The 27,975-nt window shown below is 35.2% G+C and overlaps 1 long non-coding RNA gene across 1 annotated transcript; it reads left to right on the top strand.

Moving 5' to 3' along the window:
• LOC136028901 (uncharacterized) lies at positions 1–23,355 on the top strand. The gene is made up of 4 exons (XR_010617911.1): positions 1–77; positions 9,260–9,419; positions 15,570–15,793; positions 22,913–23,355. It is a non-coding gene; the product is annotated as an uncharacterized LOC136028901 (long non-coding RNA).
• Positions 23,356–27,975: the final 4,620 nt, after the last annotated feature.

The raw sequence follows: 27,975 nt of genomic DNA, 5'->3' as shown, positions 1-27,975 counted from the left end.
GCCATGATTAAAAAATAATTACCCATTATCAGAGGCCATGATTAAAATCTTCATTTATCCATGATAATCTTTTTTTTGTAAGTATAACATTTGTAATTTAGTGTTTCAAAGAAACAGATAAGTTGAAGGTCTACATTAGTGGTTTTCCAGGTAAAATTCTAGTTTATTGACTTATTTCAGTCTCGGAAAGGGGTTAGGTTAGAAAAATGAAACTTTCAGGGATGGGTGTACAGGCTAAAGTATTTCCCGTGAAGGTATTTTTAAGTACCTACCTCCTCTCCCTCTAGAAGGTAATGACCTTGAAAAGAAATGTGTTACGGTAGTGTAAACTTGTAAAATAGATCTTCTGCTTGAATGAAGTACAACAAAATTGCTTTCAGGATAAAATTGTAGTTTAGTGACTTGTTGCTATCTTGGAAAGGGGATAGGTTAAGAAAATGAAACTTTTGAGGTTGAGCCTACATGCTAAAGTATATCATGGGAAGGTATTTCAAAGTACCTACCTCCACTCCTCCCTTTAGAGGACCCTGAAATTTGCCTACATGGCAGATCTAGGCTATACCTGTTTAAATTTTGTCAAAACAACATTTTACCTTAATTTTCAGTTAGGCCCACCAGTTGTTCTGAAAATGCAATTCCTGTTATTTGAGTAGAATTCTGAGCCATATCAATGGTTTTTTTTCAAAATTTTGGAAATGTATTTGTATATCTTTAAAACTTTATAAATTGGGATTGAGCAAAGTTGTGAAGCTACTCAGAAAGTAAAATATAGTAATGTTTCTTGAGCCTAAACATTATCTTGGACAAGCTGTGTGTATACTAATAAAAGTTATACTTTCAGAAATAGATCTAAAGGCTACTGTAGCACAGAATAGGCTCAAAGAAAGTTTTTGTTTAGCCTCATAGTTTTGCTAATTCTGATATTTAGTTTAGGGTTTGTAAGAATTTAAAAGAAATGTAGGCCTATTGGCTCTTAAATTTGGAGGAACTATTAAATGTTACTGTTAATTCTAGTTTAGCTGCTTTTTGCTATCTTGGAAAGGTGTCAGGTGAGGGAAATGAAACTTTCAATAATGAATCCAGGGTCAATAAGATACTGTAAGAAGGTATTGTCGAGCTTCTATGTTAAACCTCTTCTAATATCTAAGTCTTAGAAATGTGCCTGCTTGACAAGCATTGAAGTTTTGAAATTTTTAGGTATAGGTCTACCGACTAAAGCAAGACCTAGCCTATTAGAATTTTTACAAAACAACATTTCCCAAAGTTTCAGTTATTAGTTTCTTTTTCTCTATTTTAGTTCTGAAAATAGAGTTTCTATTACTTGAGTAGTATTTTAAGCCATATCAATGTTTTTTTTTCCAAAGTTAAGAAATGTATTTGCAGATCCTTCAGACTGCATACTTTAGGATTAAGCAAAGTTATGGAGGTGAAAACAGTTTTCTTGTACTTCATTTAAGCAGAAGATCAGTTTAACAAGGTTTTACTATAGTAGCACAAGGATTTTCAAAGGTCATAGATGCTACAAAACACCTTCACAAGAAATACTTTAGTCTGTAGACCTATACCTGAAAGGTTCATTTTGTAACCTAACCCCTTTCTAAGATAGCAAAAAGTAGCTAAGTTAGAATTGTACCCATTGTTAATAGCTGTACTCTTTATTTTACCTCCAATTTCCTGGCAAAACTAGAATTGTACCTAGGAAATACATTAATAATAAAATTAGGCCTATTTATCTTAAAATTACCTTAAATCACATCTTGGAGTGAAATAAGGACTTTTGATCCTGTTGAATCACTCCTTGTGATGACAGTTGCATATGTGGCTGATTAAATTTTGGTGGAAGATTCTGGTGCATCCCAGTCAAATCTCCATGGTTTGTCACTCCACTCAGCATCCAGATGATGTTTAAATGCATCTGTTGATTCAGCAGAAACAGCATTCTCCTTGAGGTTGTTCTAGAGGTTCACAATCTTCTTTGAGAAGAAGCTGCATCTTGATCCAATCTTTGCATGTATTTTGCTGATTTGTTTTGGGTGTCCTTGAGTTATGTGGGAGGGGTCAATCTCCAGGAGCTCATTTTCTTGATTGGTAGAGAGGAGATTATGTGCCTGGATCATATCCCCACGTTTCCGCCTGTAGACTAAAGAGGGGAGGTTGAGTTCCTTCAGCCATTCATTGTAGGGCTTGTTTTCCATACCGGCAATCAGCTTAGTGGCCCTATGTTGGATTTGCTCAAGCACTACCTTATCCTTTTTGAATTGAGGGTGGCCAGGATGGTCCCCACCTCCAAACACAGTCTTACCAGTCCTTTGTAGAGCTTGGTGAGCTCTTTATATAGAGCTTATTAGGTTTTAAATTCATTTCATTATTAATTCACTTTTCAAATGTCATATTAGGGCCAGTATTTGTGGTAATATACTAGGCTATCAGCTATATTCTTTCTAATTTTGTCCCAAATAGCATTGTCTAATATTTTGATAAATTTACATTCAATCACAGATGAAGGGGACATAGTTTCTAGACTCCATAAAAACTTCTGGTACTTAACAGTTATATATTAAACACTTGGGAAGTGAAGTTTGATTAATGCTAATGAAATAAAAAAAATATAATGAATATATAATAGTTTAGAAACAAATTTGGGCTCTATATATTTGCACATTAGGGGGTGGGTGGGGGTAAAACATAGCATAGCAAATCCTTAGATTGCTCCAAGCTGCAATTTAGGGTTTAAGGTAATATATTAAGTATATAAACTAACCATTGCTGTATTTAAAATATGCTATGCCACACCCCCTCCCCTCAATATGCAAATAAATAGCCCAAATTTGTTTGCATAAATCAAATTAAAATATGAACTAAATACTTAAATAAAATATAGCTACAATTTATTTTACAATCAAACCAAAGCTAATTGTGGGGTATAAAGAAGTTGCTTGACCTGTTTCTTGTGTCATACTTGCATTGTTTGCAATCAAAATTTTATAATGTTTACTATATAACTGATAAGTACCAAACCTCTCTAACAAAGTACCTGGCCTATGATCTGTAACTTGCTTAGACAGGATTAATAGCTGAAATACTTTATAAGGACTAAAAATTCACCCAACAAGGATTAGAGTGCATTTTCTGGGCAATGATTATTTTATCAAAAAGAAGAATAAAATATTGTATCTATTAATATTCCTTCAGTAGAGTAGTACTTTTAGACTTTAACTAGCTTTCAGGGTACTGGGCCATAATAGCAAATGGTTGTTATGCCAAGTTTATATATGATCACCAGTTATTTTTTTTCTGTTGGAATGAAAGTGGTAAATAAATAAAATTACAATCATCAATTAGTAGCCCTAATTCTTTATAAAATTGTGTTCACTTATGAATAATTCTTAACATTTGTGATAGTAGGCTAACATAAACAGATAAATTTAGTAAGTAGAAGGTGTGCCTTTATATTTTCTTTACTCTCTTCTCAATTTGCATAAAATATCCATGAAAAAATAACCTGTATCCACTGCTTCTTTGTATTGAGCAGGCACTTTGAAGGTGTAATCTCAAAGCAGGGGTGATTATTGGGGCATAAGTTGACTCCAGTTAGTTCCAATTGTGCCAGCTCTCCAGAAAACTGGAGCCAGCACCCTTCCGGCTTTCTGCCAAACTTGAAGTCCACCTATGGTCACATGGTTCTTTTTTAGACTTGCCCACCAATTCTTAAATTGACTACCATGATGCCTGCATCCCCAAAAAACCAAAACAGACAGCCAAACTAAGTAATGATATCAACTTTTTTCCCTCAATGCTATAGCAAGACTCGAAAACAAATTTTTGGTAGTGAAGAAAATTAAATATTTTGCTTTCAGCCCAGTTATGACAGCACAATCCTGAAATATCATTTTGACAGTCAAAATAAGTTAGGATTTTAAATTTTCCCTCTTTGTTATTAAGAAATGATGAAAAATTTTGCCTTTCAGTTGGCTTTAGTGGTAAAACAGACATATTCCCTTGATAAACTTAAATTTAGGAGTATGCATCACCAGTAAAATCTAACAGACCATACAAAGTAACTAAAAAATTGTTTCAAACTTGTTTGCAAAAAGAAAGAGTCTTAATAATTAAAAACTTATTAAAAACTAAACCATTCAAAACCAATTACAAAAAAAATAAGTTTCTTCCAAACCCAAACCAGAGTAAGCAGACCCAACCAAAACTCCACTACTACGTCAGGGGGGCTCCCCTGCGCCCTCTGGACTCTCAACTGAGTGGGTTTAACTTAGATTGGTAATATGGGACCCAGAGGTCGCACACAACTCTAACAACTACAAGGTCGACACAGAGACTTCATTTGTCAAGAAATGTTGTTATTCCAATTACTTGCTTACTTAGATCTATAGCAACTTTGTTATTTACATAAAAGAACTATTAGTTTAATATAACCTGTGAGGAACCTGAAAGATTGCAAGTGGATTCTTGGCAAAGTTTGTAATTCCATTTAAAATTTCCTTCCCTATTTCTAAGGCTTAGAAAATTGTCCAAAATTTTAGTTTAGCTACTTTTTGTTATCTCAGAAAGGGTCCCTACAAGAAAAGGAACCCTACAAGAATGAATCTATGGCCAAAAATAGGCCTACTCTGGGAAGGTATTGCTAAGCTTCCATGTTAGCCCTCTTCTGATTTCTAAGTAACATATTAGAAAGTTGCCTACTTGACATGTCTATACCTATTGAAATTTTGACAAAACAATATTTTACTTTAACTTTTGGTTATCAATTTCTTTTTCTCTGGTTTTAGCCTTGTTCTGAAGATACAACGCCCATTATTAGACTAGAATTTTAAGCTGTAGCAATATTTTTTTTTTCAAAATTTAGAAAATGTATTTGCAGGTCTTTGAAACCCTATAAACTGGGATTGAGTAAAGTTGTGAAGGTGAAAACAGTTTTTTATACTTCATTTAAGCAGAAGATCTGTTTTTGAAAGTTTTATTTTCATAAAACAAGGATTTATAAAGGTGATAAAAGGTCACTGCCCTCTAAAGGACAGGAATTTCATATCCTTGACTATTTTTTTCCATAGTATGGTTAATCTATTATACTAATCTGACTTGTAGAGAAAGACCAGACTACACTTTTCTGCCACTATAGGATAACTTTAACAGTGTTTGACTTACCCCACAGGCAAATTTTAGAAATAATGTATTCTCAGTGCATAAACCTTTAGATATAAAAGATTGGCTGTATTGTTAGAACAAAGAGCTAAGAGCTCTAGCAAAATTCTAAGAATCAACAGATTGATTTATAGGGAAAATCAGAGGCCTAATGCTGGTTGGGATTTAAAATTAGAGCTCTGAGACACAAGTTCCTTCTAAATATCAAAATTTGTTAAGATCTGATCACCCAATTGTGAGTTGAAAATACCTCATTTTTTCTAATTTTTCCTCTCCCTTCACCCCCTGGATGGTTGAATTGTGGAAAACAACTTCATCAAGTCAATTTGTGCAGGTCCCTAACACACCTACCAATTTGCATTGTCCTAGCACATCCAGAAGCATCAAAACACTGGACCCCCCCATAGCTCCCTCAAAGAGAGCAAATCCAGTCTGGTTATGACAATCATTTATCTACAACATCTGCTTATTCTAACCACCAAGTTTCATTTCAATCTCCACTCTAAACAATTTCCAAGATTTCCAGCTTTCCCCTCCAACTCCCCCCAATATCACCAGGTTTAAGTTAAAAATACCTCAATTTTTCTAAATTGACACCTCAACCCCCCTGAAGAGAGCAGCTTCAGTCTGATTGTGCTAATTATGTATCTTTTGCATGCTTGTGCTTATTCTTCCCACCAAGTTTCATTCCAATCTCTCCACTCTAAGCATTTTCCAAAATTTCATGTTTCCCCCTCCAACTCCCCCAATATCACTGGATACAGTTGGGATTTAAAATAAGAGCTCTGAGACACAAGGTCCTTCTAAATATAAAATAGCATTAAGATACGATCACCCATTTGTAAGTTGACAAGGCTCAGGCAATAAAGAACATAAGCTTAACATTTCCTTGTCTTTAAAATCTAGATGCCTTCCTATGTACCAACCCTTTTTGTCAGGTCACTCAAATCTCTATTTGTTGTTATTGTGAGGAATAATTTTGTTCAATTTTGCTTTGGAACTTTTTTTCTCTTTTGCAGAGGAATTATTTTGCTTTTTTGTGGGAATGTATTTTTCAATATCTAAGGAGGGGTGGTCATGGCAAATTTGTTCTTTGTTAGTTTTTCAATGAAAATAAAAAGGCATTTTTCAATGAAGATACCCAAAACATGTTTTTCTAAAATGTAGGTGGGCAGAGGTCCCTTCAGCCCTATTCAATTGATGCCAATGTCCCTATGTGTTTTTCTTTCAAGATTTTCTTCCATCTCCAGCAATTTCCTTTCAATATTATCACTTCTTCCTCTTTTGCATTTTCTTTCAATTTTTTTTTATTCCTGGAACTGATAGCAGACCAGCTTACATGAATAATTCAAGAAGAACCTCTTTGGAAAATTTTGATTGGTTGTCAAATAACACCTATTATTTAAAACATTTACATACAAAAAAAAAAAATAAACAGAAGAGGAGTGTGACTGGAATGTTGACATCCATGTAGTATGACAACAAGAAACATATGATCAAGCTGAAGAAAAGGAGTTTCAAGATAAGTTTTAGGGATGTGTTCTTCAGCTTAAATAGGTTGTTTAGATTCCTGGCAGTTTTAACTTTTAGTGTATTAATATACAATTTTTTAAGACAAATTCTCATCAAGAGGAATTCCAAGGAATCATAAATAACCTCTTTCAGGCCAAAGAGAGTCCCGTGTGACAAATATACCACACAAAAACCTACAAGAGCTGTAGAAATTCTTAAAAAAAAAAACACACAAACTGTTCTGAAGTAAAATAAAAAAAAATTTCTTTAGTGAAACTTGATCAAATGCTACCATAGATAATGTACTGTTGTCATCTAATATAACTAGGTCATCATTGGATTTTGACTTGAACCTGGGTTTACCAACCAAAGTGGGTTACATACACAATAGCATAATTTTGGAATGTACATTATGCTCAGTATAAACCCCTGTGGGACTCAGGATTGAACTTCAAAATCATTTGGAGGGTTCTTGCCAATAAAAATCATTATTTTCAAGGATACAAATGGAACTAAGAGTTGATAATCCCTGATATTCCAAAATGGCAAAGATTTCCTAAAATGATGTCATATATATTTAGGACTCAAAATGTATGCTCAATCATGTGACCAACACAAAACTCAAACTTGAATTCATGAAGGAACTGTTGTGCATCAAGGTAGTTTTGAGTCTTTATAGTATGGCCTTTTCAAACTCTCTATGAGTACTGGCAGGGGAGGGGTCAGCCTATAAATTGAAGGTTTGCTTCTGGAGCCACCTTTCAAAGAACTATTACCCTTGTACTTTTCAGAGCTTCCAAAAAATTCCAAGATCAAAAGAAGCTCAGTTAAGAGTAAAAGAATTGCACTGAATCATAAAATAAATTAAAACATGTGTTAAAATCTGACTCAGAGTCAATCACATCCTGCACTAATTCAGTCAAAGGCAATTCTAACTGTAGCAGATCCTTTTTAGAAAAATGATAAGAAGTCTTCTTTCGCCATGGAGTTCTTCCTGAAAAAGGTTCAAAAAGGGCTATTTCCAAAAAAATTGGATAGTGATTTGAAATTTCACTTAGCAGAGGCTTGATAAAGAAGACAGAATATTGTCAATTAGAGTGTCTGTTCTCCTAATCACTCTAGTAGCTTTAAACATCACTGGCAGCATACCATAAAGAAGCATTACAGCAAGAAAATGTATTTACAGAGAAATATTACCCAAAAGATTTAAATTGCCATTACCAATGACAACCATGTCACATGGCTAGTTTTGGACCAAGTCCATTATTTTGCTGAGATTAGTTAAGAAATTGGAAATAGAACTGAGCATGGCAAACTTCTCCAATAGCCTAACTAACTTCTGTCCTGGGATTAAAGTTTCAATATACAGTGACTGAAGAACTCCTTCCACATCCCACAAAATGACTCCACAAATGGAATATAGAAAATTTTCAGACACATTAAAAGCAAGATTTCCCTTCCATATCTGAGCCTAGTATGTTCTATATAACCAGACATTTACAGATTTTAAGGTACTTGTATTGAGAAAGCTCAAAAGTTAAATAAAAGGTGTTAGGCTATTTTAGCATAAGCAGTGCCATTTTTGGGCCAAAATATGGCCCTGAAGTATGAAAAGATTCACAGACCCTGAAAAATCTCAAAATGACACCAAAAGTACTATTCTGGCGGCTCTTTGCTGTCTGTTGAAGACCAGGTATTTAGGATCTTTTTCTTTTACTTAAACAATGAAATATAGCACAATAGAGGTACTGAAGGATATTGACCTTTTGCTGTCATGGGATAAGTCAACTATTCCTGCTCCCCCATACTCTAATACCTTGGACTTCCCCTAGATCAGCTTTTCAGGGCCAAGTCCTACACCTCCCTTTTCTCGTCATACTTATTCTTCACTTATTGCACCTATTTGCTAGCTTTGTCTGGAAAAAACTAAACAAAAACTTGTTTTCTCTGACATTTCTTGACAAATCATTAAATTTCTTTTGGAAGCTCAAACAAGGTTCTCTCAAAAGAGGAAACCAAGGCTTTATTTTACCAGCTGAAGTCAAAGTCTAGTAGAGGACAGTTTCTATCTATTTTTTAGCAGTATATCACTAATTCTTGGTTCATCCTTTCTTATGCATGCGCATAACAATTAGCTTAGCACCTTTTGGTTCTGTTGGGTTAGTCATTCTTTCTTATGCATATGCATAACAATTAGCTTAGCACCTTTTGGTTCTGTTGGGTTAGTCATCCTTTCTTATACATGTGCATAACAATTAGCCTAGCACCTTTTGGTTCTGTTGGGTTAGTCATCCTTTCTTATGCATGTGCATAACAATTAGCCTAGCACCTTTTGGTTCTCTTGGGTTAGTTATCCTTTCTTATGCATATGCATAACAATTAGCCTAGCACATTTTGGTTCTGTTGGGTTAGTCATCCTTTCTTATGCATGTGCATAACAATTAGCCTAGCACCTTTTGGTTCTGTTGGGTTAGTCATCCTTTCTTATGCATATGCATAACAATTAGCTTAGCACCTTTTGGTTTTGTTAGCCTAGCTGTTGGGTTAGTGCGCCATATTAGTTACGCGCCATTGTATATCTTTATTTCAGGTCATCTCAATTGAAGAGATCCTTCATTCTCTCCAGTACCAACTCTTAGACGTCCAAGGGTTTTTAAGAAGAGGAAAGTATAATATACAAGTAGAACTGCAGAACTGTCAAAGTTGCTTTAAAGAACTCAATCCAAGGAACCAAGAAACTGATTTAAATGGTAATTTTTTCTATCTTATTATTATTATTATTTCGTCATGGCCAGCGCTCCAACTTTGTACCCCACTTTTTGAAAATTTAAAAGTTAATATTGGACTATCATTATAATTCAAATTACTAGGAAAAGCCTGTTTCACATGCACGCTAATTTGTTCCTTTTTTAGTGACACATTATGAAACATTATAGGATTAATTTTTTTCACTCAGAAACAAAAACATGCTCAAATGTATCGTGTGTTATTCATAACATTAGGGTACACTCCTGTTGCTAAACATTTAATGTTTTAAAGTTTAAAGTTAAACCGGCGCATAAAAGAATTTAAAGAAAAAAAGTTGCTTCCGTAAATTTTAATCTATAACTATCTTCTGAGAGGTCAAGTTGGGAAGGGACGTCAGCTGCAGGTGGTCTGCAGCTCCTAGAAAAGGTCCCTATGAAGCTCAGGCCCGAAAGGCTAATGCAAACCTTCAAGCACTTACCAAAATGAGGCGTTTTGGGTGTGATACTGAAAGTCTTCTGCATGCCTACACGTGTTATGTTCGCCCGTTGCTCGAGTACGCGTGCCCGGTGTGGGGTCCATCTGCTATCCGCACAGCGTACCTATTACGCGACATAGAGTGCGTCCAGAAAAGAGCAACAAGGATTATACTCTGAGACCATGGCATACCCTATGATCAAGCCAGCAAGTTAAAAGAACCATTTAAATTGATTTCCTAATTGAAGCCGTTGGTGAAATTTTCTATTATAATAACTTGTTTGATAACAAGCATAACAGCAGCTTGGCGCAGCGGAAGCGTGCTGTGCCCATAAACCGGAGGCGGGTGGGTAAAAACCACTAGCTGCTAAATTTTTAATTAAGCTGCTAAACTATTAAAATTATCAAAATTAGATAATTTTGTCAGTTTGAATTTATTGATACAGAAAGCGAGAAAATAAACATGGAAAATTATTATTAAATTACATCCACCATGGATTGTAGAAAAACGTACAGAAATAATATGAAAAAAACTTCGTTTTCTTAAAGAGCTAAAGAGGCTGCGTCCCAAAGTCGAACCTTAAAACGTACAGGAATTAGGAGAGGCAGAAGGGGGCTGCCGCCCCCCAAACCCCCCGCTTTTAAAGACTCTTTTATACAGGTTTTTTTGTTGTGGGGGGCTGCCGCCCCCCTAACCCCCCGCTCTTAGCTTAGGAAAGGCCCTCTTTTAATTAACAAAAAATTGAAATGAATGAATAATGGAATAACTTCGAAAAATGTTAAACACAAGAGGACAGGAGAACCATTGCGCCGAAACTAGTAATTAGTAGCAATGAAGTCCCCCCACAACAGAAAACCTGTATAAAAGAGTCTTTAAAAGCGGGGGGTTTGGGGGGCGGCAGCCCCCCTACTGCCTCTCCTAATTCCTGTACGTTTTAAGGTTCGACTTTGGAGCGCAGCCTCTTTAACTCTTTAAGAAAACGAAGTTTTTTTTGATATTATTGCAGAAAAGAGCTAGAAACCCATACAGTAGAGTTTTCTGATACGCTGAATCCGACGGTGCCATTTTCATTAAGATTCTAAGACACAGCTTTCTACTCCTTTTAGGTTTAATAAGGGTTTTAGGGGAAGATTGGAAGGATGGAGGATGATGTATAGTTGATTTATAATAGCGTTTCAAGAAAAATATTTTCTTTCACCAATACTCGGAATCAAACAGTTCGTGGTAACGAACTGTAGTAAGAAGCGACCAGGCTCAATAGTAAACGAAACTCTAAAAACGGAATTTTGATACTAATAGATACATGAAAAGGATTGGATTTTTATGCTGATTTTAAATATATAAGTTTCATCAAATTTAGTCTTACTCAGCAAAAGTTAGGAGCCAGAGGAAAATTTGCCTTGTTTTGGAAAATAGGGGACAACACCCCCTAAGAGTCATACGATCTTAACGAAAATCACACCATCATATTCAGCGTATCAGAGAACCCAACTGTAGATGTTTCAAGCTCTTATCTATAAAAATGTGGAACTTCATTGTATATAAAGAATTGTTATATAAAGAATTGGTTATTGGGAAGCATACAGACGTTTTCAGGAGGATTTTTTATGTATAGTGGAGGAGGGGGTAGGGGCGAGGGTTACTTGGGAGAATCTTTTCGTGTGGGAAGAGAAGTTTCCGTAAAGGGGCGCAAGATTTCCCAGTATTATTTAAAAATGATCAGAAATTGAATAAAAAAACAAGTTTTTTGAACCGAAAGTCAGAAGCAACATTAAAACTTAAAACGAACTGTAATTATTACTTGTATGAGGGGATGCTTCCCCTCCTCAACACCCCGTTCTTTACGCTAAAGTTTGACTATTTTATCTCAACTCTACTTTTTAAAACAATAAAAATCTTTAGCGTAAAGAGCGGGGCGTTGAGGAAGGAACAGCCCCTTTACGGAGTAATTTCTGTTCGTTTTAATGTCGCTCCTACTTTCAGTTAAAAAAAACTTGTTTTTTTTTAATTTAATTTCTGAACATTTTTGAATTAATGCATGTTTTGATTTTGACTCTCCGCAAACGAATGATGAAAACCAAATTTTCATATTAATTTATTTTTTGGCTAAATGATTTTCTCATAGTTTTTATCGGACGATTTTGAGAAAAAAGGAGCGGGGGAGTATACCTAGTTACCCTCCAAAGTTTTGGTTACTTAAAAAGGCAACTAGAACTTTTAATTTTACGAACGTTTTTATTAGTAATTAAACAAAAAAAAACAAGTTTTTAAATGAAAGTAAGGAGCGACACTAAAACTTAAAACGAACAGAAATTACTCCGTATATGAAAGGGGCTTACTAAAAAAGGTATGGATTAGTGGTCGGCAAGGCTGTATCCAGGGTTGAATTTAAATTGACCTAAATTTGAGGATTTTAAAAATTGGCGCTGCAGGCAGCCAATAATGTGTTTTAACATGTGCAGCAACAAAATCAAAAGGAAATATTATATAGTTATTATATACCAAGTTTGTATTTGGTTATCTCTTCCAATGAAGCCAGTGTGGTCTCAGAGCGCGTTTACGTTATCTTCTCTAATTAATCTTATGAATCTTTTCTATGGTCATTTCTCTCGCACCTAGAAGATCAGGTTCTGGAAAAGCTGATAAACTTTAAAGAGCTTTTTGTAGAAAACTTACCTGCAATTGATATTCACCTACACTCAGCCAGCAGGTTAGGATGGGATCGGATGACTCAAAATAGGGGTCATATCACGTTTTAGTAAATTTTCTTTAAATGTCTCTTTTCTTACATTCTTTAGATGAATGGGATACTTTACTGTGCATGCAAATAGATATATAAATAATATATTTATATTAAAAATTCCTATCATATAGCTCCTATCATATTCCTATCATAAGCCCCGAAGAGCCGAATTTGCATTTCGGAGTCAAAAAAACAATATAAGCAAAAAGGGTAATAAAAAAATCTCAACTACTAAAAAGCTAACAAACAATGCCAAAACAATTTATTAGTCAAGATAATTAAACTGCAAAATATTAACAAGTTGAAAAGATAAAAACTGATAAAACTAAAAAAAGAATCGATTAATATATACATTAATAAAGTTTAAAAAATAAAATATAAAAAGGGGGAGGGAAACAAGCAAACGAACCTAAAACTTGGTTATCACCAGTGCCAAAAAATAAAAACGAAAACTAGCGGTTTATTTGATCAGTATTAAAGCGGACAAACGTTTTTTTCATATTTGGTAAAGCAAAGAATGGGGACAAGTTGGGAACGGATTTAGAAACAGTTCATGGTAGGATGTATCTGTGTTGGGAGTGTCTTTAGGATACTTTTTTTTTCGTGCGATATTTGCATCGCGATGAATATAGCCAAGATTCTATTCCAGAAGAGTGATGAAGGCGAGGGGGCGATAAAACTGCTCTAAAATTTTTATAAAAAAGTTGTTACTTTTTTCTATATATTTTGCTAGTTTTTGGAGTACTAAGAACGCTTTCCCCCTTCACCTAGGTCAAAGATCCTCTGGTCCTAGGTCAAAGACTATCTGTTCCAAATTGCGCCCTATCGAGAACCTATTCCGTCAATAGCTCAAATGTGTCCTTGAATTCAATCTTTCTTTATGTTTTGAACTTCAAATGAAACTGTAAAAATTTAATGACGGAATAGAGAAATTAATATCATGCGCGATTAAATATAGTAATTTTGACGTTGTTGGTGTTAAATTATTCTTACTAAACTGAATGGCCTTTGTTTTGATACAGGTAGCACTGTAGTCTCTGTAAAACTTACGTCTGCTTTGTGGGCCAATGTTTGACCAACTAACCAACCAAATCAGCCAAGTCTTGAACATAGCCTAGACTGATATCCACGCATGAAGAGGGGGATGAGGTGGATTGCGGTTAAACTGAAAGCAACTCTTCAATTAATCAGTTTACCGTGGTTCATCAGTTTTTATCATCAGTTCATTAGTTTATCATCATCTTTTCGTGGAGATTTTCAGATTGCGGTTTGCGTCGAGAAATACAATCAGTCAGTATAACAAATGTTTCAAAACAAAACAATAAATACACTATTTATTAAAGGGTTATATTATACATATGTAGGAAACTCGGGTGACCGTTCTTTCATACCGCATTTATTTTGTTTCTGTATCTATTAGCTTCGGGACTGGCCCCGCTACAACCCTTTGAGGTTGTTTGGGGATAGAATCTGAGGAAGCATATCACGGTATTTATTGTTAACTAGATAATTTTGTCTTTTCCAAAATCCATACTCAGGTTCAGCCTTCTTTGGCTCAGCAAAATTAACTAAAACTCAACTAACAGTTCTGAATATGGAGTTTCCGAGCCATGGGAACCAATAACTAGAGTACGTTTCTGAATTTTTTAACACGGCCTAAAATGCCGTGTTAAATTATGGTGTAAAAAAAAAAAATTGCCGTTCAGATTCTTTTTCTTCACATTACCCCAGAAACCTCATGCCAATTTGAATGAACGAGTGACATTCATTCAACACAAAAAAAAGTTTTCTATTTATATTTTCTATGTTTAAGACCTAAAAAAGACTGAAAATGCCACGCCGGGGTAGCTTGTTCTAAAAGCGACCAAGTTAGAAAATAAATTGTAGTTTTTTAATATAATCGTTTACCAATTTCACATTCGCTCTCTGTATAATTGTATAGAAGTCCCCTCTCTCTAGTACCTGGGTATAGCCATATGCCAGACTCTTTAAGTTTTTTGATTTTGTCGTTACGAATTATTTTGGCCCCTATTTCGATAACAATCCATTTTATCCCTCTCCTGAACGAAAAAATATGATATGTCATGATGTGATATTTATTGAAGCTTTTATGTGCCATAGGCCACGGTTAATACAATTTTATGTGTGTGAAGATGGAAAGGATGATTTAATTCATTTTTGGGCTTTTATGAAAAATTAAATGGTTGGAAGGGGGAAATTTTTGGGAGTGGTATACGACGGAGGAACGGTAGAGGTTATACTGAGAGATAAGATGTTTTACAGAGTCTATAGGTGGGTACAATTATGCCACATATGGACCATTGTCTGTAATCTGTTAATAGAGTAAATTGATTTAAAAAGGTTTAAAGAAGTATCTGATCATAATTCTTGTGCTGTTGTATTTTGTATCAGCTGTAGCATGTAATGATACACCACCAGGCGTAACAATCCAGAATCTGAGCCACTGCAATTCAACATTTAAAGACAATTCAGTCTTAGAAGTCCACAGGCCGCAATACAAGGAAAATATTACTTGAAAGGGAAACCAATCTTCAAATCTAATGATACACCACAAGGCATAGTAATCCAGATTATGAGTCATGGTGATTTAACGTTTAAAGACAATGTGACCTTAGAAGCCCACTGGTTCCAATGCAAGGAAAAAGTCCTGGTTCTGAGCCTTTGCAATTCAACTTTTAAAGACAATGCGGCCTTAAAAGTCCACAGGCCACAATGGATGGAAAAATATCACTAGGAAGAAAAATCAGTCATCACTCGTTAAAAATAATATACTTATGTCCTAGCAAATAGGGTAAACAATATAACTAACAGTCTCCATTTTATATCACATTCAGACTTTTCACATTGACATTGATTTGAGCATACTGACTACCTTTTTTATTTCTTATTTTAAGATTGTTTTGTTTCTTATAGGCAAGCGAAATAAGTGGTAGCCTTAATTTGTCGCAATCGGGAAGCTTGACCTATAATGACGAGCAACTTATTGCATATGCAGGAAGTATTGGACACATAATAAATCGTACTCATGGCCTAAAATCTATGATTGGAACTTTTGAACTGGACCCTATAACACCGCCTGTAAAAGAGCGAGGAAAACGGCAAAAGCAAACGATTGCCCCGGAGAAAAAACTGACAAGGTGAGTTCTAAGTGCGGGTTTGAGCATACCGAGATTAATTATCCACCCAGCCGGATTACTCATCCTTTGTGTAAGTGACGCCAGAGCTTACAGAGATTTTATGATAAATAGGCTACCTGTTTCAACTTAGTCTACAAGTAGTTTGCTTTTATAATTGCAAATTAAATTCCCAAATTCTTACTCATTTATAGTATTAAAGATAAATACCGCTTTCTATATCCTCATTTTCAAGCTGGATACAAACACATGGTTAAATAAATGTCTTTTTCAGAGGACGGTTTTCCAGGGTGTTAAATGGGTCATGGGTCAAACAAGGTGTCGGCACACTTTGTCGGCTCTGAACAGAAGACATAATTTGAGCTTATTAAATCCAATTCTCACCCTAAGAGCTTTCACATCACAATAAGAGCTTTGAGACATGATATCCTTCTAAATATTAAGTTTCATGAAGATCCGATCACTCCTTCGTAAGTTAAAAATACGTCATTTTTCAAATTTTTCAGAATTAACCCCCCCCCCCCAATAGAGCGGATCTGTTCCAATTATGTAAATCACTTATCTAAGACTTCTGCTTATTTTTCCCACCAAGTTTCATCCAGATCCCTTCACTCTTAAGTGTTTTCCAAGATTTTAGGTTTCCCCTCCCAACTCTTCCCCAAATGTCACCAGATCCGGTCAAGATTTAAAAAAGGAGTTGTGAGACATGATATCCTTCTAAATATCAAATTTCATTGAGATCCGATTACCCGTTCTTAAGTTAAAAATACCTCATTTATTATAATTTTTCAGAATTTGCCCTCCCCCCTCAACTACCCCGAAGAGAACGAATCCGTTCCGATTATGTCAATCATGTATCTAGGACTTTTGCTCATTTTCCCCACCAAGTTTCTTCCCGATCCCTCCACTCTAAGTGTTTTCCAAGATTTTAGGTACCCCCCCCTCCAATGTCACTATATCCGGTCGAGATTTAAAATAACAGCTCTGAGACACGATATCCTTCTAAACATCAAATTTCATTAAGATCTGATCAACCGTTTGTAAGTTAAAAATACTTCAATTTTTCTATCCTTTCCGAAATAACGGGCCCCCAATCCCCACCCCCAGATGGCCAAATCCAGAAAACGACTATTTTTAATTTAATTTGGTCCGGTCCGTGATACGCCTGCCAAATTTCATCGTCCTAGCTTGCATGGAAGTGCCTAAAGTAGCAAAACCTGGACCAACAGACAGAATTTGTGATTGCTATAAGTCACTTGGTTAATACCAAGTGCCATAAAAACTAAGGAGTAATATTAAAACTTGAAAAAAAAAAAGAAATTATCCCAAATATGAGAAAGATTACCCGCTCCTCAAAATTTCACTATTTATGCTAAAGTTATACGTTTGTTAAAATTCTTTTAAAGCGATGCTGAAGGCCATTGAATTAGAATAAGAAATTTTTTTTCAGACACTAGTCGATTACAACTCAATCGCTAAAACTGGTTAAAAATACTCCAAATCTTAAGAAAGAGTACTAGAACGTTCAATTTTCAATTGAATGAACCCCCTTAAAAATGTATTCAACCACCCCTCCTATAAAAACCTTATTTCTTAAAAATCGGCAACTAGTATAGCCTACAGACCTTGCCTCGGGGGATGGAAGGGGGATTGTCAAACCTAGAGGCATGGCTATTTGACCTTTAGACTATTTTGAAGAAAATGTATTTTCAAAGTTGTGATCGAATATGTTTGTGGAAAAAAAACAAAGTGGTGAGTGGCTTGTTTCCCTCCAATCACTTTTGTCTCTTGAAAAAAGCTCTAGAACCTTTAATTTCAAGTAGAATAAGCCCCTTTCAAAATTGATACGACCATCCCTTGTGAGCAAAAAAACTGGAGGGCAACTAAATCCCTCCCATGCTCATTTTTTTCCCCAGTCACCAGATCAAAATTTTGAGATATCCGTTTTGTTCAGCATAGCCGAAAAATTTAATAACTGTTTTTGAGAACGACTTAATCCCCGCAGTCCCTGGGGGAAGGGTTGTAATTTATGAACTTAGCCTATTGTTTACATATTGTATTGGTTATTAGGAAGCTTACTGAAGTTTTCAGGGGGATTTTTTATGGTGGTAGGGAGGTCGGTTGGAAGGGGTTACGTGAGAAGATCTTTCATGGAGGAATTAGTCATTGGGGAAGAGGATTTTTTTCAGCGCTATTTTAAGAAAATGAGAAATTAAATTACAAAAAAAGTTTTTTTCGACTGAAAGTAAGGAGTAGCATCAAAACTTAAAACGAACAGAAGTTATTACTTATATGAGGGGGGTTCTTCCTATCCTCAATATCTTGCTCTTTACGCTAAAGTATTCATAGTAATTTCAAAAGAGCTATTTATTCTAATTAAACGGCATTTGTGATTCAGAAATCATTCTTAAAGAATTGGAGCAAAATTCGAACTTTAGTGTAAAGAGTGAAGCCTTGACGAGAGGGTGAACCCCCTCATATACGTAATATTAATATACGAATATAGAAGATCGTTACATCTGTTAATTTGTAAGTTACGTATATTTTCTACTAATAAAAACTTTCGTAAATAAAATTCAAAATGCATTAATTCAAAGACGTTCAGAAATTAAATAAAAAACAAACAAACAAGTTTTTTCAACTCAAAGTAAGGAGCAACGTTAAAACTTAAAGCGAACAGATATTATTACTTTTAGTAGGGGGTTCATTATCTCCTCAATACCTTGCTCTTTATGCTAAGCTGTTTTTTAGTAATCTCAAAGGGGCTATTTATTCTATTTAAACGGCGTTTGTGATTCAGGGGTTATTTTCAAAAAATTGGAACTAAATTCAAACTTTAGTGTAAAGAGTTAGGTATTGACGAGGTGGCGAACCCCCTCATATTCGTAATAAAAAGATACGAATGTAGAAGTTCGTGACGTAACTTAATTTGTAAGTTATGTATATTTATTACTTGTGAAAACGTTTATGTATAAAATTAAAAGTTTTCGTTGCCTTTTTAAGCAAAAAAAAATTGGAGGGCAACTAGGCCCCCACCCCCGCACTTTATCTCTCAAAATCTGCCGATCAAAACTTTGAGAAAGTCATTTAGCCAAAAAAGTAAAATTAATTTGAAAATTTCGTTTTAATTATTCACGTATGGTAAGCCAAAATCAAAACCTGCGTTAATTCAAAGAACGTTCAGAAAAAAAAGTTTTTAAAGTGAAAGCTAGGAGCAACAGTAAAACTTAAACCGAGCAGAAATTATTCTGTATATGAGAGGGGCTGTACCCTCCTCAACGCCCCGCTCTTTACGCTAATGTTTGATTCTTTCTTGCAACTTTACTTTTTATGGCACTTGGTATTAACCAAGTGACATATAGCAGTCGCCAATTCTGTCGGTCTGTCTGTCTGTCGGTCCCGGTTTTGCTACTTTAGGCACTTCCAGGTAAGCTAGGACGATGAAATTTGGCAAGCGTATCAGGGTCCGGACCAGATTAAATTACAAATAGTCGTTTTTCCGATTTGACCATCTGGGGGGGGGGGGGAGTGGGGGCCCGGTTAATTCGCAAACAATAGAAAAAATGAAGTATTTTTAACTTATCAGCGGGTGATTGGATCTTAATGAAATTTGATGTTTGGAATGATATTGTGTCTCAGAGCTCTTATTTTAAATCCCGACCGGATCTGATGACATTGGGGGGAGTTGGAGGGGAAAAACCTAAAGTCTCGGTTTTGCTACTTGAGGCACTTCCATGTAAGCTAGGACGATGAAATTTGGCAAGCGCATCAGAGACCGGACCAGATTAAATTAGAAATAGCCGTTTTCCCGATTTGACCATCTGGGGGGGGGAGTAGGGGCCGGTTAATTCGGCAAAAATAGAAAAAATGAAGTATTTTTAACTTATGAGCGGGTGATTGGATCTTAATAAAATTTGATGTTTGGAATGATATTGTGTCTCAGAGCTCTTATTTTAAATCCCGACCGGATCTGATGACATTGGGGGGAGTTGGAGGGGGGAAACCTAAAATCTTGGAAAACACTTAGAGTAGAGGGATCGGGATGAAACTTGATGGGAAAAATAAGCGCAAGTCCCAGATACATGATTGACATAATCGGAACTGATTTTCTCTCTTTGGGGTAGTTGGGGGGGGGGTAATTCTTAAAAATTAGAAAAATGAGGTATTTTCAACTTACGAACGGTTGATCGGATCTCAATGAAATTTGATGTTTAGAAGGATATCGTGTCTTAGAGCTCTTATTCTAAATCCCGACCGGATCTGGTGATGGGGGCGGGGAGTTGGGAGGAGGAAACCTAAAACTTGGAAAACACTTAGAGTGGAGGGATCGGGATGAAACATGGTGGGAAAAATAAACACAAGTCCTAGATAGATGATTGACATAAACAGAACGGATCCGCTCTCTTTTGGGTAGTTGGGGGGGGATTTCTGAAAAAATAAAAAAAATGAGGTATTTTTAACTTACGAACGGTGATCGGATCTCAATGAAATTTAATATTTAGAAGGATATCGTGGCTCAGAGCTCTTATTTTAAACCCGACCGGATCTGGTGACATTGGGGGAAGTTTGGGGTGGGGAGACCTAAAATGATGGGAAACGCTTAGATTGGAGGGATTGGGATGAAACTTGGTTGGAATAATAAGCAGAAGTCTTGCATACGTGATTTACATAATTAGAACGGATCCGCTCAATTGCGGGAGGGGGGGGGGTAATTCTGAAAAATAAGAAAAATGACGTATTTTTAACTTACGAAGGAGTGATAGGATCTTCATGAAACTTCATATTTAGAAGGACCTCGTAACTCCGATATCTTATTTTAAATCTCAACCGGATCAAGCGTAATTGGGGGGGAGGGGCAGTTGGGGGACCGGAAATCTTAGAAAATACTTGAAGCGGTGAGATCAGGATGAAACTGGATGGGAAGAATAGAAACCTGTCTAAGATACGTGACTGACATAACTGGACCGGATCTGCTCTCTTTGGTGGAATTGGGGGGGGGGGAGGGTAATTTTGAAAATTGAGGTATTTGTAACTTACGAAAGGGTGACCAGATCTTAATGAAATTTGATATTTAGAAGGATCTTGTGCTTTAAAGTTCTAATTTCAAATTCCGACCAGATCCTGTGACATTCGGGGGAGTTGGAGGGGGGAATCGGAATTCTTGAAAAACATGAAAATTTGAGTATTTATATCTTACGAATAGATGATCGGATCGTAATGAAATTTGATTTTTAGAAGGAATTCATGTCTCAGAGCTCTTATTTCAAATCCCGACCAGATCTTTTGACATTGTGGGGATTTGGAGGGGGAAATCTTGGAAAAACACTTGGAGTGTAGGAATCGGGATGAAGCTTGGTGGATAGAATAAACATATGTCCTTGATACGTGATTGACAGAATCGTACTGGATTCGCTCTCTTTGGGGGAGTTGGGGAAAGGGGTTCAGTGGTTTGGCGAGTTCGGTGCTTCAGGACGTGCTAGGGCGATGAAAATTGGTAGGCGTGTCCGGGAGCTGCACAATTTGACTTGATAAAGTCGTTTTCCCAGATTCGACCATCTGGGGGGCAAAAGGAGAGGAAAAATTAGAAAAAATTAGGTATTTATAACTTACGAGTGGGTGATAGGATCTTAATGAATTTTGATATTTAGAAGGACTTTGTGACTCAGAGCTCTTATTTTAAATCTTGACCGGTATTAAGCCTCTTATTTTCCTTTTTAAATCAATCTATTGATTCATAGAATTTTGTTAGAGCTCATACCATATGATCTCTTGGCTCTTAGCTCTTCTCGCCTCGTCACAAGGGTCATATGAGCTCTTAGCTCTTGTTAAAACAATAAAAAACTTTAGCGTAAAGAGCGGGCCGTTGAGGAGGGTGCGATCCCTTTCATATACAGAATAATTTCTGTTCGTTTTAAGTTTTAATGTTGCTCCTTACTTTCAGTTACAAAAAAATATTTTTTTTGTTTAATCAACAAGGAAAGGCAGGGAAATCCAAAAACTACTAAATTACCCTGGTTTATGGAGCTTTGGAATTAATAATTGATAATATAACATGAGTAACATGGTTATTCTTCAATAGCGTTTCGAAAATAGAGACGTCATGTGTTGTTTGTAATTAACTCGTATTTTTGCCATCTGCTTCGCTATTCGTCATCATTTGTTTTCATCGTGCCTTGTTTACCTTTCTGTCATCATATATTTGCTAGTTTTTGTTATGCGCCCTATTCATTTTATTGTTGTATTTTATCATCGTATTTTATCATCTTCATTTTCCTTTGGCTGTCTTAAATTCTACCATCTCTATTGCTATTTTTCTACATATAATTTTATTATTTTATTTCCCTTTTAGTCATCATTTACTTGGTAACTCCCGATATTCTCTCCCTCTATTGTATTTTGAATATTTATTGTTTATTCTGCCTCATTTAAAACAAAATGTAAAAAGGAAAACAGCTTGTCCTCGTCTGAGGTGGATGGATGCCATAAATATAATTTTTAAAGGAAATGGGAACTTATTGGGAGGGTGTAAAGATGGAGGTTTTTAATAGATTGGGACGGTGGAGGAGTCTGCGTAGCTATTTTTGCCTCAGGTGGCTTGGTGCTGCGGTGAGTTGTTAGTAGTAGTTATTTAGAAAAGCTTAAAAATCAATTGTATTTCTGGGAAAAGAAAACTGGGGAAAACGTCAAGTTCTATGGTATCCCACGCCAGATGTAAGTACCTGTTTATTTTTCCTTTTGTTTTCTTTTTTTCAATATATTTGTGCGTTGACATTTCATGTAACTGAATAATCAGTATGAATTGGAAAGAAATTTGACGTTAAAAATCAACGTCTTAACACCCTTCTCGGTGATGTTTGACCAGAAAAAACTAAAACAAGTTATATATATATATATATATATATATATATATATATATATATATATATATATATATATATATATATATATATATATATATATATATATATATATATATATATATATATATATATATATATATATATATATATATATATATATATATATATATATATATGTATTATATTTTATAGTTTTGTTCTCTGTTTTCTTTTATTCTTTTCATATCTTTTATCTCCAATCGACTGACGTCTTTTTTTCTAGGTTGGCAAAAAGCTGAGCAGTAAATAAACTTCTGTGAATGAAGTCTGGAGCCTGTTGCCGTCTTTTTGTGTGATAGCCTTCATTTTCACAGAGAAAGGCGTTGCAACAGAGCAGGCTTCTTGTAATTGTAAAATTTAAATAATAATCAAGGGTTCTCAACCGTAAGCTAATTTAATTCTCTATAAAATTGTTGTTTATGTTCTTTTTCCTTTCTACATTTTAAAATAAATGGAACCCTTTACATTTTTAAATCTATTATCTTTTTTGCTGATCCCTCACTAAACAAATTTACTGCTCGTCCAAGCACTTCTGCTTCTTCTATGGCCTCTGCTTCTCTGCCAAACCACCACTTCCTGAGTCTACAAACAAGAATATTGAAATTTTATTTTATCTTTATCTTAATAAAAATTGAAAAAATTTTTTTTAATAAAACTTAATCTGTATTCTGTCATTCTTTAATCTGTAATCTCTCATTCTTTTTTTTATTAGAATTAGAAGTAGCACATTTTTGCGCTCATTAATTTATGCCATTAATTTATCAGCCCTTTGAATTCTGTAGAATTGAATATCATCTATTAGGGTGAGAATCGATTTATATTATCTCTTTTAGAGATAAAAATTTTCTTTTAGGTTTTTGTAGATCGAAGCTTTAAACTTTAGTAGTGCTCTCTGATATGTCAAAACTCGCAGAGTAATTTTCATTGAAATCTTTTATTTATTGAAGCTTTACCCCTTCCTTCTGAGGCTTAGAAAAATTTTCTCCCGTTTCTAGCTTTTGATCAATTACACAAATGGACAAGGAGTGTCAGTTTAATATAAATTTATAACAAGTCTTATATATAATGATATATAATATACGTAACACTTAATAATTTTTAGTTATTAAAGTTAACAAAGTGAAAGCATTTTAGATGTATTTTGTTTTGCCTTTTGGTTAGTTGAACAGCTATATTTGGGATAGGTTTTTGAAAAATGCATTATGACCAATATCATATAAATAATAATTCAATCAAAAACGTCTTTTAAAAATACTTTTTTATAATGTATATTTTTTTGAATCAAGTTCATTTTTTTGAAAATTCATATTTCAGAATGGTTATAAGTTATTCTTTCAACTTCTAATAATCATGTTTATTTTCTTGTTTGTGACAATTTTTGAAAAGCTTAAAAGCCCGAAAAGATGGTAACTGATTTCAGGCTATAGGTTAAGATAATTCAAATCGGTTATAAATAAAACAGTAAATTTTACGAAGCTTTTAAATTTCCGTCGATTTGTCGGCTCAAATTAAATACAAGGTAGAATTCCATTTGATTTCAGCTATATTTGAGGCAGATGTTGGAAAACATGTATTATGACGAATATATTATAAATAATGATTTAATAAAACTTTATTTAACAATACTTTATGAAAAAGTATATTTTTTAAAAATCATTGGTACAAGCTACAATAAGGTATGCATGCACTGAACTGAGTACGTAAAGGCTAATTTTCCTTTTTATTTATATATATATTTTTTTCTTATAGCAAAGCAATAGTCACTTTTACGACGGCATGCGTGGAGGGGTGGTAATTTTGTTTGTTCACAGGGCTTTTATTTTGCTTAGTGTAGGTTATCTGATATGCCGGTTGTATATTTCCTTGTTCAGATATTGCTTTGTCTTCTTTTTGAAAGCCCAAATGCTCATAGTTTATTTTGGATCAGCTCAAAATCCGCCAAAATATTCCTTAAAAGCTTCACCTTAATACCCTTAGCTAGCGCAGTAGCAATAGTTGTAACAGTATTGATAGCGGTATGCGCATAGCACCTTTAGTTTCTTCAACATCCCCTTTGATGCACACTGAAAATTTCAGCTTCTTCTGATGCGTCCGCTTGACAACCTGAATGGAAATAGTGTGTTTCGAATCAATTCCAAACAGTTTCTATATATTCCAAAATTTTCGCCATATTATCCTTTGTTTTAATAACAGTAGCAGTAGTAGTAGCAGTAGAATTAATAGAAGTAGCCTAAGCCTTAGTGGTAGTAGCAGCAATAGATGTAGCAATAATAGTAACAGTAGTAATAGTATAAATAGATTTAGTTGGATTAGTATACATATATTTTCTTTTTTTTTTGGTTCAACATCCCTCAAAACAATCCCTTTTAGTTTCATCTTCAAGTAGTATCCCCCTCTGCTTTCCACGACACACATAGAGGGTATGCAAATGGAGTTACTAGACCCTCAAGAGGTTATTAAGCGTATCTGGGTCTTTCGCAATATTATAAGGCAACTGTAATGATAGAGTTAAAGTACGCCATAGGAAATGCTTAATTTTGCTTGTTACAACATAGTGTCTTTGATTTTCTATAAACCTTCAGGGGCATACCAAATCAAGATCTCTTTGGATATTATATAGTTTGCTTTGAGGGTTACCTAATAGAGAGTGTTTTTTCTTTGGTTGTTAAGTAATAGGACTTGCTAGAGCCCGCTAGTCAAGCAGGAATCCTCGATTGTAGCTGAGGGGGATACGCACGTGGATGCTACGTAAAAACATTGCACACATGGAATGTGAAACAGCCTTGCATGACTTTAAAAAATAATGAGGGTGACGTAATCTTACGTGACTTGATAGATAGAATTACGTGACTTGGAGACACCGTAGTGGCAGCGCACACATGGGATGTTACGTAATGACAGTGAACATATGAGTGTGAAATAATGCTTTAAGAGATTTTTTCTTCAGGATATAATTTTCCTTCAGGATTGCACTCATTTTCTTTCAAGATGTTTTAATTTTCTTCGAGATTTCATTTTAATTCAAGGTGTTTTTTTTCTTTCATGATTTTGTTTTCAGGGAACCGTTAAAAGCTAAAAAAATTTTATGTATTAGGATTCGAAAGAGATTCCCTCTCAATGGAATAGAGCTCTAGACAGTCGGACAATGAAAGCATTTCCAATGTTATATACGAATAATGCTTTCTACGCTATAACATATTCGACGTATGGAGAAATCCCCTGAGCTACTTACTAGAACGATTAAATGGTTTGTGTTTTTCCAATCTTTTCCACACGAGAGCGCACAACCATGCCAATACCATTTATTTTTGCTCTATTAGATGCCCCGCCTGCTACAGCGTTATAAATTTTTAAAAGTGACCTTGACAGGTTAAGTTAGCTAATGAATCTGTGAGATGTAACATAGCATTGGCTCTAGATGTTTGATTGTACATATGAGTACGAATTGAAAATTTGTCCTGGAGCAAAAATCTTGAGAATTAAGGCTTTTGTGTATGGAAATTTTATTAATAAAAATAAATTTACAGCATTATTAGAGCAAAAAATTATTAAAACTCAAAAACTTTTTTCTCTAAACCGTGAAAAAAGCTTATAAAGGATAAAATATAAGCAAAAAGAAACGTGAATTACAGAAAGGCAGGGGAAGTGGCTACAGGCCATAGCAACCAATTCCAGAGAGGGAGAGCTGGTAGGTTGTTATTGGAGGTAAATTCAAGCTATATTAAGAGGTATTTCTCAGAGGTCTTAATGAAAAAGTTTAGTTTCTATTGCTGTATTTGATGCACCAGCAAGAAAAAACTTATTTTTGTATTCGGTTATTTCTGAGAGGTTTTAATGAAAATGTCACGTTTCTTAATGCCAAGACAATGATTTTTCACAACTCCATGGCAATATATGGCTGGCCCGCTCCATAGCAACCAATTCAAGAGGGGAGGATTGCTATTAGCGATAAAAATAGAACATATAAAAAAGTATAGTTTTTATTGCTCTGTTAGACGCAACTGCTAGAAAAAGAGACTTATTTTTGCATTCTGTAATTTCTGTGTGGTTTTAATAAAAATGCCAAGTTAGAGCCAAGAAGATCCACTTTTCATGCCACCGTGACAATATGTGGCTGGCTCACTCCCTAGTAACCAATTCAAGAGGACAGGCTTGTCATTTGAGATATATATAATACATATTAAGAATTCCTTCTTAGAAGTCTTAATGAAAATGCCACAATTCTTTGACTGGGTGCAGATTTCAGGCCTCCCCCCCCCAACCACTAAATATTTCTTTTAACACCTCTCACCTTAACTTTAAGCTATAGAACACAAGGAATCCACGCCACCGTGGCAAAATGTGGCAGGCCCATAGTATTCCAGCGATACATTTTATCTTTCCTAATTTCCAGATATTTTCTAGTTGAAAATCATGTATTAAATCTGATGGTTCATGTTTTTGCAAGTTGACCTAGCGTGATACACCACGTCAATTCATACCACCGTGTTACACTATTACTGGGTCTCTGGCACCTTCTATCATTCCTAAGACATTTTCCAGATATTACCTTGTTAAAAGACATGCTTTGAATTTATTGGTGCATCTTCTTCCAAGCCAAACCTCCGTGATACACCATGTCAATTAGAACCAACATGTCACACCGAGCCTATCCCTCTGGCACCTTCTCCTCATCATTCCTAGGACACTTTCTAAATATTTTTCTGTTAAAAATTATGTATTAAATCTAATTTTTCATGTTTTCGCAAGCCAGCCCTCCGTGGTAAACCAAGTTATTTCACGCCACCGTGCCAAACTATGACTGCCTCTCTGGCACCCCTCATAATTTTTAAGACATTTTTAGATATTTTTTAATAAAGCGATCACCAATTCCACTTCCCCGCTTCTGAACCCCGGATACAACGGTTAATAACTCCGATTCTGCTGACTACCACCCCGGTTCAACCGAATCCAGTTCCCACAATGCCCGCTCCGATCTCAACTCTAAATCTGGCTCCGGGTGATTCAGTCCTGGTTGCCCCACTGGTTGCCCTGGTTACCCGATTCCATAATTCCAATTCCGCCAATTCCACTCCAATTTCTGTAAACTTCAAGACTCTGTATGCGTTTGCCTCCTTGGTAATCTATGACTTGTCATTGACAATAGATAATTTATTTTACGTTTTTCGATCAGTATCATTTTTACATTAGAAGGATAAAGACTTATATCTTATTTTAAAAGGTGAAGATAGAACAAGAAAATTTGTGCACATGGTAGAGCTATCGTTGCATTGAATGCTGACAATG

This window comes from Artemia franciscana, chromosome 7 (genome assembly GCF_032884065.1).
Source record: "Artemia franciscana chromosome 7, ASM3288406v1, whole genome shotgun sequence".
Classification (NCBI taxonomy): domain Eukaryota; kingdom Metazoa; phylum Arthropoda; class Branchiopoda; order Anostraca; family Artemiidae; genus Artemia; species Artemia franciscana.
The sequence above is the reverse complement of the archived record's forward strand: the minus strand, read 5'-3'. Positions and strand labels throughout refer to the sequence as shown.